Source organism: Saccostrea cucullata, unplaced genomic scaffold, assembly GCF_032062105.1.
Source record: "Saccostrea cucullata isolate Sc308-1 unplaced genomic scaffold, CSIRO_AGI_Scuc_v1 ctg305, whole genome shotgun sequence".
Taxonomy (NCBI): domain Eukaryota; kingdom Metazoa; phylum Mollusca; class Bivalvia; order Ostreida; family Ostreidae; genus Saccostrea; species Saccostrea cuccullata.
The window spans coordinates 284,269-297,043 of NW_026938238.1; positions in this window are offsets into that span (position 1 = coordinate 284,269).

Below are 12,775 nucleotides of genomic sequence, written 5' to 3' on the forward strand. Positions count from 1 at the left end.
CCAAGAAGACACATAAAAATCGGGAGTTTTGGGAGTTAAATTTTAATCCAAAACGTCATGTTTTGCTGAAAAGAAAGATCTATAAAATTAAATATTTATTTTTTGAAAGAGAAAACATAACAAAATTGAAACATTTCCAATGATAATCGTTTATAATGCTTGAAACTTAATTTAGTGCAGGAAAGAAAGATCTGAAATTGCCACATGCAAGAAATACACCAGCTATCTAACCTTATATTTGTTTGAATATACAAGTAAGATCATATTTAGATGCCCTACGATGCCCTACGCCAAAAATGCTTTATATAAACACAAACAACTACAACAGAATTATAATTTAAAATTGAGCATGGATTCTGAACAGAAATGTCGACTCTTAAGTTTTAAGTGTCTTCTTTGAATTCTCTTAGAATGAAAGCTTTTAACTTTTGGTTTTAATAATCTGTTTTACCACATGGAGTGTAAAATCAATTACAGGAATAAACTAGAGGTACTGTTAGCAATAAGGTCACTTAACACACCCCCGCCTCCCTTCTGATAATAATGGCAAAGTCCATGTTTTGCTCTGGGAGACCCGAAATAAGTGTAAGATCAAAGGTAAAATAGAAGGTGCCCGATGGCACTATGTAATAAAGAATATATCATTAAATTTTATTCAATGGTTTAGGGGGAGTAGCGGATAAGACATGGGTACCCTTCAATTCTATAAAACGAAGGATAGGCAGTGTTAATGTTTTTGTTTGGTAAACCCAAAATTTTATGTCCGATCAAAAAGTAAAATAGGTGGTGCACATTGGCAATATGTAACAAAGAATCTGTGAAAATCTCATTAAATTTCATTCGATTCATTCATTAATCTCATCAAACTAAATAAATAAAAGCGAAAAAAAATCTCTCAATGCACAGATTTTAAAATATTTTTCAGAATTGATGTCTGTAAATTCAAAAAGAATAACTTGGATTTATTCTTCATTTGAAAGGTTAATTCAGTTTATAAGTAATAAATGCGTAGATATGTTCTCTGCTGTGAAAGATAATTATAGAGAAACATATTAACTGGAGAAATTTCAGATAAACGTCAACAATCTCTTTTCCTAGACTTAAGGGGGGACCTATGTCGTTCTACGTCAAAGCAGCGTTATGTGACGTCACAATAGCGACGTTTGTTTTTACCTGTTGACTTTTGCAACTGTGATATTGGCATAACGTTGTCAATAATCATTAACGTACACAATTTACAAAAAGAAAATTTATTCATCATTAATAGCAGTTTTATTTGAATTATGGAGTTTGTTGATATTAAAATTCTCTTCCTTTGATTGAAAATTCATAGGAATTTCAGCTGTAAAGAAATACCTCGATGATATGCTGATATATTAAGTGCAAAAAGATTCAGCAAAGAAAGCGGCATAAATCAGGGAAATAAGTTTAAATTTATGTTTACCATTAATTGTATTTTCTGGATAAAACTAAGGAAAAAAAAAAGAAAATAATGTACTTTTACCTATATTTGCCTATTGATTTATAGTACATGTAGATTTTACTGTAGAAAGTCATTCCTAGGTTCTAATAGGTGTTGGTTGTTGACGGGGAAATGGGGGAGGGGGGAGGGAGAAACACAATGATTGAAAGGAAGAAGAAAAGAATCCGTTTAAATTGCTTCTAATCAAAACAAAATACTCGTTTTTCGCAAAATAGTTTTATATTCAGATGGTTGTCTGTGCTTACTTACCTTTTTTTTTAGTGCAGAAAGGTCAATATTTATGACACAAGAGTGGGAAAATAAAAGAAAACGTCATATTTCTCGTTTATTTTATCATAAAGGTATACTTTTTTCTTCGTGGAAATAAAGAGATGAATCATTTCTTTCAAAAAATATGAATTACAAAACTTTCACACAAAGACTTTTTAAGATAATACCTGTTATGCATTTTTTCATGCGAGATGAATTACAATGAATTTGCCTTCATTTTAAAGATACAACTCATATAAATTAAATACCCATTGATTTTGAATGTGATTTGACATTTTTGGTTCTTTTTAGCGCTTATTTGGGGTAGAACAATAATGTCTGAAAATAATCTATTTTTAGCATTTAACACTGTTTTTGCACGTGCTCCTGTGTAAAAATAAGCGTATAAAGGTATTGTTTTTAATACCTAAAAATTAAGAGCAAGTGGTCAGTAAAGAAATGTCAAATTTTTGAAAATTTCACACAAAGACTTTTCGGACATAGGTCCCCCCTTAAGGGTACTAAAGGTCAGACGAGACGTTCCCCAAATATTTGTTTTGTATATCTCCATAATGTATGAAAAATATACAACTTTTTAATTACTTTCTGATTTATAAACCGGTTTCTAATTGTTCTTAAAAATTTAAAACAATAAAAATGTGATTTTGACAAAGAAGAAGGTATGGTTTTAGCTTAATTGTGCCCTAAAAATGTTATGTATCAAAAAGTTTTGAAACTGGCTTAAATATTAGTTAAGTATATGACTGTGATAAATTGGAAAAGAATATGGCACAGACGATTACCATTCTGCCAATATGACGTCATTAATTTGATTTATTTCTGTATTTTTAACAGAAAAAGCCTCAAATTAGCCAATTTCAAGGGTAATTTTCCTTTAGAAAATAGTGTCCACAGCCGTCGCCCACTTTGATTTTTTTGATATGTTGTGCAAAAAACAACAAAAAATCATATATCTCAAAATCTTTGTGGGCGATGCCTGTGGACAATATTTTCTAAAGGAAAATTCAATTGAAAATTTGTGTCTTCTGCAACTTTTGAAGAAAATACGGGAAAATGTGCATGTTTATGACGTCACAATTACCATTTAAAAACAAATGGGTGAAAAATGATTTGTATGATTTTTCTGCATAGAATCTCAATGATTCAGAAAGCATTAGTTTTCATCTTTTACAACAGTTTCATTTTTTTTTAGAAAAATCACAGGGCAAGATCTGTATAGAAACCATACCTTGTTCTTAAGTTTTTTCCTAAAGGATTATATAAGAAATGGCATCCTCTGGTATCTCACACAAATGCCTGGTAAGATACCTCAATTTTTTTGTCAGTAAACATGTTAAAGTAGTAATTCTATCTTAAATGACAAAATCTTGGAAAAAGTTATATATTATTGAGGAACGTCTTGTCTGCCCTTAACACAAACAAAAAATGGATGCATGAATTGATATATATTTTTTGACTGATTTTGATTTGAAATGACATAAATACATCTAATAAATACCTGAAATATAAAGAAATCGTAAGTTTTTGTAAGTTTGGTGCTTAAATATGAGACTTTGATTTGCCTTCTATATAATTCCTTACACACTTTTTTTTAACCTTATGACAAAACCCAATACAATTCTCCAACTATACTTTGTAAACATTATTTAGTATTTAATTTCACAGTTTGAAAGGAAATCTGTGAAAAACATTTCTGAGAACTAAAAGCAAATGGGCCACATTGCTCACATGAGTAGCTTTGACCATGCTGTTCTTTACAAAAATCCCCCTTGTAATACATATTGTGACCCCATCCTACCACATGGGTCATAATTTGGACAATTTAAAATCTACACTACACAAGGATGCTTCCACATAAGTTTCAGCTTTTCTGGCCCAGTGGTTCTTGAGAAGAAGATTTTCAAAGTTTTTCCCTTTATATTTCTATGTAAAACTTTGATTCCCTATTGTAGCCCCGCCCTACCCCCGGGAGTCATGATTTGAATAATTAAGAATCTACACTACCCCAGGATGCTTCCACATAAGTTTCAGTTTTTCTTGCCAAATAGTTCCTGAGAAGAAGATTTTTAGTTTTTTTCCCTATATATCTCTATGTAAAATTTTGATTTTCTATTGTGGCCCCGCCCTACCTCAGTGGGTCATGATTTGAATAATTTTGAATCCACTACCCTAGGATGCTCCCACATAAGTTTTAGCTTTTCTATCCCAGTGGTTCTTGAGGAAAAGATTTTAAAAGTTTTTTCCTATGTACGAGGGTTGTCCGTAAAATTCGTGGACAACATTGATACTTACGGACAAACATTGACAAAATTTTGAAACTATAATTTTCATTCAATTTATGTTTCATTTTATGAATATGCAAGTTTTCAACAAAAACAAAGCACAAATATTTATAATATTATCAGATACAAAAAAGACACACACTCATACCCGGAGCACTAAAACGAAAATTCTTGACGTTACCGACGTCAAAAGCTAAATACGGGCACTAGTAACTTTTTTTCAACATAGTCAGCGTTTAACTCAATACAATTTATTATGTCGTTTTGACCAGTCATAAATATGTGCACAAAATGTTCAGGTTTCATTCTTAATATAACATTTAAGAATGCCTGTATCATATCCTGCAATCATCCAACCACTGTCCATGTAAAGACGATTTCATTTACGGAAATACGGCATGATCACGTTACGAAATTCACATTTTACAGCACTGCAATCTCGGAATAATGGTTTTCCTTCATGCGTGTCATCCTGTAAACTGTTCATTCTGTCCGATAATATTATATACCGCTTAAATACTAGTGAACGACTTCTTTTACTAAGTTTTCCCGATTGTTTACAGAATTTATTGGTCTCTGTAGGTGTTTTTCCGGTGTCAAAGCAGAATTTTATCACTGTTCACTGAGCCACCTATTCCGAAAACGTCTCTTTTTTGAACGTTTCCGATCCTGTCTTAATAAGTTCTAACGCTGATTGCTCAGCCATTTTGAGACTTAGAACGTTCAAATTTTGCAGGTTTGACGTGATAACTTCTGCCAACCTCATAATGTTAAATTCTTTCAGATTTCCCAAGAATTTTTTAAGATACAAATGAAATTTAAAAAGTGATAAATATTTTTTCAAATAAAATTTTGAGGTGCTCCGGGTCTCCTTTCCAAGTCTAATTATGAAGCCATAATTGTATTTAAACATTTGAAATTGAATAAATTTTTACATTATTCAATTCACATTAAGTAAAGGAATAGAAATATGCCAATAATAAATATCAATGACACAACTTTTATTAAATTTTTGGCTTGTCCACGAACTTTACGGACAACCCTCGTATTTCTATGTAAAACTTTTGTAAAATGGCCGGACGACGTACAAAATGTGATCAGAAAAGCTCACTTGAGCCTTCGGCTCAGGTGAACTAAAAAGTTTGTGTTATTTATAATGAAGTCTTTTTTTCTTGATGGACTTAGGAACGATGTTTCAAGTTCATATTGTGTTGTCAATTGATGTCATTTGATTGATTTATAAAGAGTATTTAATCATACTTATATAATCTAATAAATGAGTTTTGAGTTTCATTTTTATTTTCTACAGAATCAATGTTAGATTCCGCCATACAATTTACTTTGCACTTGCACAGCGTTGAACATTTAAAACGTCAAAATAAAACACACACTTTTACTTTTGATCCCCTGTCCGTGTTATGGTGTTTTGGATGCCACACAATACTTATGAAACGCATTCTAGTAAATACATGATCAATACAATAGTGTTCAGGGCGGGTGTGATTTTCCTCAAGGGATGCTTGCATCTTCTTGGCACTTGATCAGATCTCTTGAATTTTTTTTTGCGCCTGTTGTTATTGAACGTTTACAAAAAGATTGTTTTTGTTGGATAAAAAATTCTAATGATAACTTCAAAAATAGAATGTAGAATCTAGATTTGAATTTCTGTCCTTTATGTTTCCAGATTTTTTTCTACTTTCATTTCTTTTTTGATTACCCCTTTTTGCGAAACAAATGAAAAATAGAACTGTGAAGAAATGTTTTGTGCTACAAAGGCGGGGAAATGTCGTTTTTCTGTTAATTCTTAGTAAATGAATGATCAAGAAAAACGGCAATATATTAATAAGAATTCTTTCAAAAATATTTACGTTACATATGCTATCTTTACATATGGCATTCAAAACACCAAAACACAGGGAGTGGGTCAAAATGTTAGAGCATGCGTTTCATTAAGTCATAATTGTTCAACGTCGAGGAGATGCAAGGTCATAAGGGTTTTAAATAAATGTTGCATTTGTAGTGAAGACAGAGTTAAAAATTTTAATATTAGCTAGCATTACATAACATAAGTTAACATAAGTTAAACGTAAAGTTAGAGAAAGTTTTATTTTATCATTTCGAAATCATTGTTAAATAATAACAAATAAATGTAATTTTTTTCTCCTTTGATCGACATATCAAAGAAAAAAAAAGGAAAACGTTTTCATCAATACACTTTGCAAGTTTTCCGTCGTGATACGTTGGTACAAAAATATTACATTCATTTCTTAAAACAAATCTATATTCCATGTAGATTTCTTTAAATTTAAACATTTTTTTAATTTTTGGGTATTTTTTTTTTCATTATGAATATTAAAAGAAACACTTTTGGAGGTTTTCCAATGTTTATATTTTCTGCGTTAGTCTCATCCATATTGGTGGAGTCCTAATTGGTGGAGTCCTGATGGGACTCGGTTCTTTCGGAGTTGTAGGAGGACGAGTAAATATATCTAAACCTAAAAAATAAAAAAAATGATAAAATCACAATTTATCTTCAAGACTTAAAAACCCTACAAAGAGAAATAGTGGTATCCATTCGTTGACATCAGAAGAGTTTCTAATGGAAAATATCAATGTCGATCTTTGAAACCATGTCTTCCAACAAAAAAAAAACCCTACAAAGAGAAATAGTGGTATCCATTAGTTGCCATCAAAAAGAGTTTTTAATTAAAAATATCAATGTGGATTTTTGAAACCAGGTCTTCCAACAATCTTTTGGAATTCCCATAGGTACCAATTGCATCCAATTATAAACAGACCTATTTTTGTATTCATGTGATATAGAATTTGCTCAAAACTTATGCGTGAAAAGAAGAAAAAAATTGCTGTGGCTTTCAACTCGACACTTAGATATATCGACGATCGTCAGTTAACAATGGTGACATTCTTATGTCGATGAGATACATCCTGGTGAGCCTGAGATAAAAGATACCACAGACTCTGACACATCCATTTCATATTTGGATATTATACTTGAAAAAAGACATTAATGGTAATCTAACAACCAACATTTATGATAAACGTGACGACTTTAACTTTTCAATCGTCAATTTCTCTTACTTATGCAGCAATATACATTCATCATATGCATACGGAGTTAATATATCTTAGCTGAATTGATATGCAAGAGCATATTTTACGTATGAACAATTTCTAACACGAGGTGATTTGTAACAAACAAGTTTATGAAAAAGAGTATCATCAGTCTCGTTTCAAGTCATCATTTCGTAAGTTTTACAGTCGATACAATGACCCTGTCAGCAAATACAATTTATCATTGAGTCAAATGCTGACTGACGTTTTTCCATACATGCATGTATTGTTAGTCCATTATATATGTATACACTAAATTTGACGACGGATATTTCCGTTATCCTGATCATGCCAAGGAGCACACGGAAAGTGCGACCGAATGGCAGGGTAGGCTTACTCCTTCATGGCACTTGATGCCACCCTCTAATGTTTTGGAGGTCCGTGATTGCTCTCCTCCCATTTTCTATTGTTTAAGGATTTTTTAATACTGTTGTTTTCTCCACATGTTTCTTCAGATGAATATTCTATCAATCCTTCTTTTTAAAATCCTCAGTAAGATATTTTCAGCAATAAAAAGAGAAACTTCAGGAATACTATACAATAGTTCCGGTATATTCGAGAAGGGGAATAAATCAGATGTGAATTCTTAAAACCCCAAAGGAACTTTAAAAATCACAATTTTCTTTTAATACCAAATTTAATAGCATCAAAACTTACAACTTTTCAACATTTTACAAATCCATTCCTAACAATAAGTTGAATTAGTGGTTTTTGACATCACAGACCGCAACGTTTTTCCATACATGCATGTATTGTTAGTCCATTATATATTTATACACTAAATTTGATGACGGATATTTCCGTTATCCTGATCATGCCAAGGAGCACACGGAAAGTGCGACCGATTGGCAGGGTAGGCTTACTCCTTCATGGCACTTGATGCCATCTCTAATGTTTTGGAGGTCCGTGACTGTTCGTTAATACATTTAACTTATTATTAAATATTATTGCCTTCAAATTGTCAATTTGATGTATCGACGATATAATTTCAATTAACAATTGTAACTTCAGTCTGTCACATCTGTTTCATAATTGGATATTTTACTTGAAAAAAGACGTTAATGTTAATCTAACAATCAAGCTCTATGATAAACGTGATGACTTAACTTTTCCATAGTCAACTTCCCTGAAATACTTATGCAGCAATATATACCCTCACCACCTGCATACGGAGTTTATGTATCTCAATTGATTCGATACTCAAGAGCATGCTCTATACTGAACGAAACTAAGTGTTCACATTCTTAAGTTTTAAAGAACAAATACATACAATAAATAATTTCTTTAATTCATGGATAATAATGTATATTTCAGTTCGATGTTGCGTAAATTTCATCTACTCGGTAAGTATCTCGTCAAAATTTTAAGCAAAGTGTAAAGGAAATGATACCCTCAAAATGTAAATTCACAGAAAATATAACATTTTTCATTGTTGGGTACCATGTACCCCTTATAGAAGATTGACCAATCTGCTGCCACATCTACTGCATAGATCTTTCCAAACCGTTGAAATTATGTGGAAAGGGGCGTGCTTTGACATTCCTTATAAAAATCCAAAATATGTTCAATAGGATTCAGATCCGGGAATTTGACAGTGCATCATTAAACAGAGGCATTTTGGGCAATATCCTTGGGCGCTTAGTACGTATGTGCACCGCTTTTATATAGTATGATTCAGACTGCTTGATCTGATAATATACTGTCACGAGCACCGAATTCTTATCATTTTCATACGATTGAAATTGTTAGTTTTCATGTTTCTAGGATTGTTTCAGGACAATTTAACACTCTTTTAATCTGGTGTGACGCAAAATTTTGGCCTCAGACGAAGATCAAGGTCACTTCCGGTTTAGTTAAATTGTGTCCACAGCTTTAAAATTGTGATAAATTGGTGGTGAAAAATGACGCACAGCCTATAGAAAAATGTATTTTAATGGGTTTTGGTACTGGTTGTTAAATTTTAAAAGTAATATCAAGGACGATTAAACGCTAAAAATAAAAGTGAGTAAAACGTGGTGCAAGGATGGTCCACATATCAACATTCAAAGGATTCTACTTTCTATCTCAATGGTCATTTTGCCATTTTTTGTGTTTTTTAGGGAAACCCGTTTTTAAAATTTGATAATGATCACAAAAAGATGCACATTTACACAAAACACGTACCGCAAATTATTGTGTTTAAGCTTCATCACGAAATTGATTTTCATCAGTGCTATTCGATTTTCTTTCTACAATTGTTGTAATTATTTGAAAATATACCATTCTAAAAATAGTTTTTAAATAAATGTATTTATTAAAGTGAACATTAGATGTTTTGTATATGTATGAACAGTTTCTAATACAAGGTAAATTATTGACAAACAAATTGATGAAAGAAGAATTTCAACAGTCTTGTTTAAAGTCATCATTTCGTAAGATCTATGGTCGATACAATGATGTCAGCACTTTTAATTCAATTTATCATTGAGTCAAATGCTGACTGACGTTTTTCATATTATTTGTTAGCCCATTATTTACACACTAAATTGACGACGGATGTTTGCGTTATTTCCCGATCATGACAGGAGAACACGGCACGTATGACCAAAGGCATGCAAAAATGAATTGCATGCAAAGTGCATGGAAATATTTGAAATAGAAGACACCATTAGACACCTTTTTTTTTAGATAATAGGCAAAACTGCATAATATCAATGTTGTAAAATTACCTTCTATGTGTATCACAGAAAATTAAACACTAAAACATTGACTTTGAAACTTTGATTTTTAACAGTATAAACATTGACACTTTGATTTATCTATAGTGATTACTATGAAAACTTTGATTTAGTATAGTGATAACTTAGACATTATGAAAACTTTAAATCACTATAGTAATCACTATAATATTTTGATTAACTAAACACACGAGGGTTGTCCGTAAAGTTCGTGGACAACATTGATAATTACTGACAAACATTGATAAAATATTCAAAACTATTATGCTCATTAAAGTCATGTTTCATTTTATTAATTTGCAAGTTTTCAACAAAAACAAAGCACAAATAGTTATATTTTTATCAGATACAAAAAAGACACACACTCATATACCCGGAACACTAAAACGAAAATTCTTGACGTTACCCGACGTCAAAAGCTCAATATGAGATCACGTAACTTTTCTCAACATAGTCACCGTTTAACTCAATACATTTCTTATGTCGCTTTAATCAGTCATAAAAATGTGCACAAAATGTTCAGGTTTCATACGTAAAATAATATTTAACAATGCCTGTCCCAAATCCCTCAATCATCCAACCTCCGTACGCGTAAAACGTTTTTATTTATGGAAATACGGCAAAGTCACGTTATAAAGTTCATTTTTACAACACTGCAATCTCGGAATGATGGTTTTCGTTCACGCATGTCATCCTGTAAGCTATTCCTTCTGTCCGAAATTATTATATGCCACTTAAATACTAATGGACAGCTTCTTTCACTCTGTTTTCCCGATTGTTTACAGAATGTATTGGTCTCTGTAGGTGTTTTTCCGATGTCTGTACATATTTTTATCACTGCTCACTGCTCCACCTATTCCGAAAACGTCCATTTTCTTAACAATTCCAATACTGTCTTAATATGATCTAACTTTGATTGTTCGGCCATTTTGAAACTTTGAACGTTAAAATTTTGCAAGTTTGATGTGATAACTTCTGTCAACCTTATAATGTAAAATTCAGCAAGATTTCCGCAGAATTTTATAAAATACAAATGTAATTTATAAAAGTAATAAATAATACTTTAATTGAAATTTTGCGATGTTCCGCGTCTCCATTCCAAGTCTAATTATGAAGCCATAATAGTAATCAAACATTTGAAATTGAATAATTTTTTACATTTTTCAATTCACATTAAGTAAAGTATTAAAAATATGATAATAAAAAAATATCAGTGACGCAACTTTTATTTAATTTTTAGCTTGTCCACGAACTTTACGGACAGCCCTCGTAAATAAGTAATAAAATGGCCCAAATGGCCTTTCCTCTTTAATTTCCTGTTTTCTGAGTGAAAGTAATTATTGATAAATCTCATCCTTACCTCCATAACAGCCCAAAGATTGACCAGACGAAACGACTCCTTCTTCATGACAAAACACATCATACACACAATTACCTTCGACCGTCTTACTGATAATGCCAGGTTCATAAAATTTTCCGTTGTACATACATCCAGTTGGTTTCTCCGTCGTGATAACTGCCGCTCTAGAGATACAGAGAAGAGAGAGGATCAGGACTAGTATTGGAGACATATTTACTAGGATGACACTGTGCAGCTGTGCTATCCTCGCCTTATATAAGATCAGGTACACAGACTGCTGTATCTTTGAAGTTATAATTTGCATTGTGTTTCTGTTATATTTCATCTCCTGTCAACACATCTTACCTTTATAAAAATATTTTTAATAAAGAAATTGTGTTTCAAAAGATTTCTGTTTTACAATTTTTTGGATGAAAATGTGTATTTGAATAAGATGGATGGATCATAAGTCACTGGTTCCCTTGTAATTACTAACCTTTTGTAAAATGTTCTTGCTTCTTCGAGAATGACCCATACGAAAATGTGTAATTAACCGTCAACTGGTCGTTAACTGAATACTCCGATTGAATTCTAACAGCATTTTCTCGTATAGAAAGATAGAGTTCCCATGTCTCAGTAGGTGCTGACAATAAACATAAGTTCCATTTTTTTAATGAAAAAGGCAGCTGTTAATGATGTAAAGAAGCCATTCGTTGGGAATAGTTGTGAATAAAGCTTAAAAGTCGTAGGTTTTTATTCTGTTGATTTTGTAAAATTGGTAAAGTTCTTAAGGATTTTTAAGTATCCACATGAAGAATATGGAGATAACGAACAGTATTTAATATCAAAAGTCCATAAAACAAAACGAAATTGGAGCAGAGCAAACACGGACCTCTTAAACATCGGAGGTGGGATCAGGTGCCATGGAGGAGTGAGCATCCCCTGCTAACCGGTCACACCCGCCGTGTGCTCCTTGTCATGATCGAAAAATAACGGGAAAATCCATCTTCAATTCAGTGTATATATAATGGACTAACAATCATTATGAAAAAAGTCAGTCAGCATTTGACTCAATGACACATCTGATTTACACCACTTTCAAATAAATTGTTGCACAGTACACTTGAAGTTTCACCTTTACTACTGTGAATATAGACGTATATATTTTGCGAGGAGTAATAAAAAGAGCTTGGAAGAAAATTAACTTGAACCCGCTGCGTATCTTTCTTTGTAAGAACTTTTTTGAAATTTTGGAATTCATTATAGATAGGGTAAGTCAAATTCATTCTTTGTGTTTGGAGTATTAAAATATTTCAAACCGAAGTATGATTTTGAAGACTTTCCTTCTTAGAAAGGGACTTTGAGTATAAGTTGGATTACAACTAGTAAAATTAAATCCCAGTGCCTCTAAAATACAATTTAAATAATAAACTTTCAACCAAAGAAAAATAAAAGAACAAAAACGGCTACCTGCATAAAGTTGTAAATGATAGATACATGTATACATTAGCTTCTGATTTCGATTCAAAATAAATTTATCTGAAATTTTATT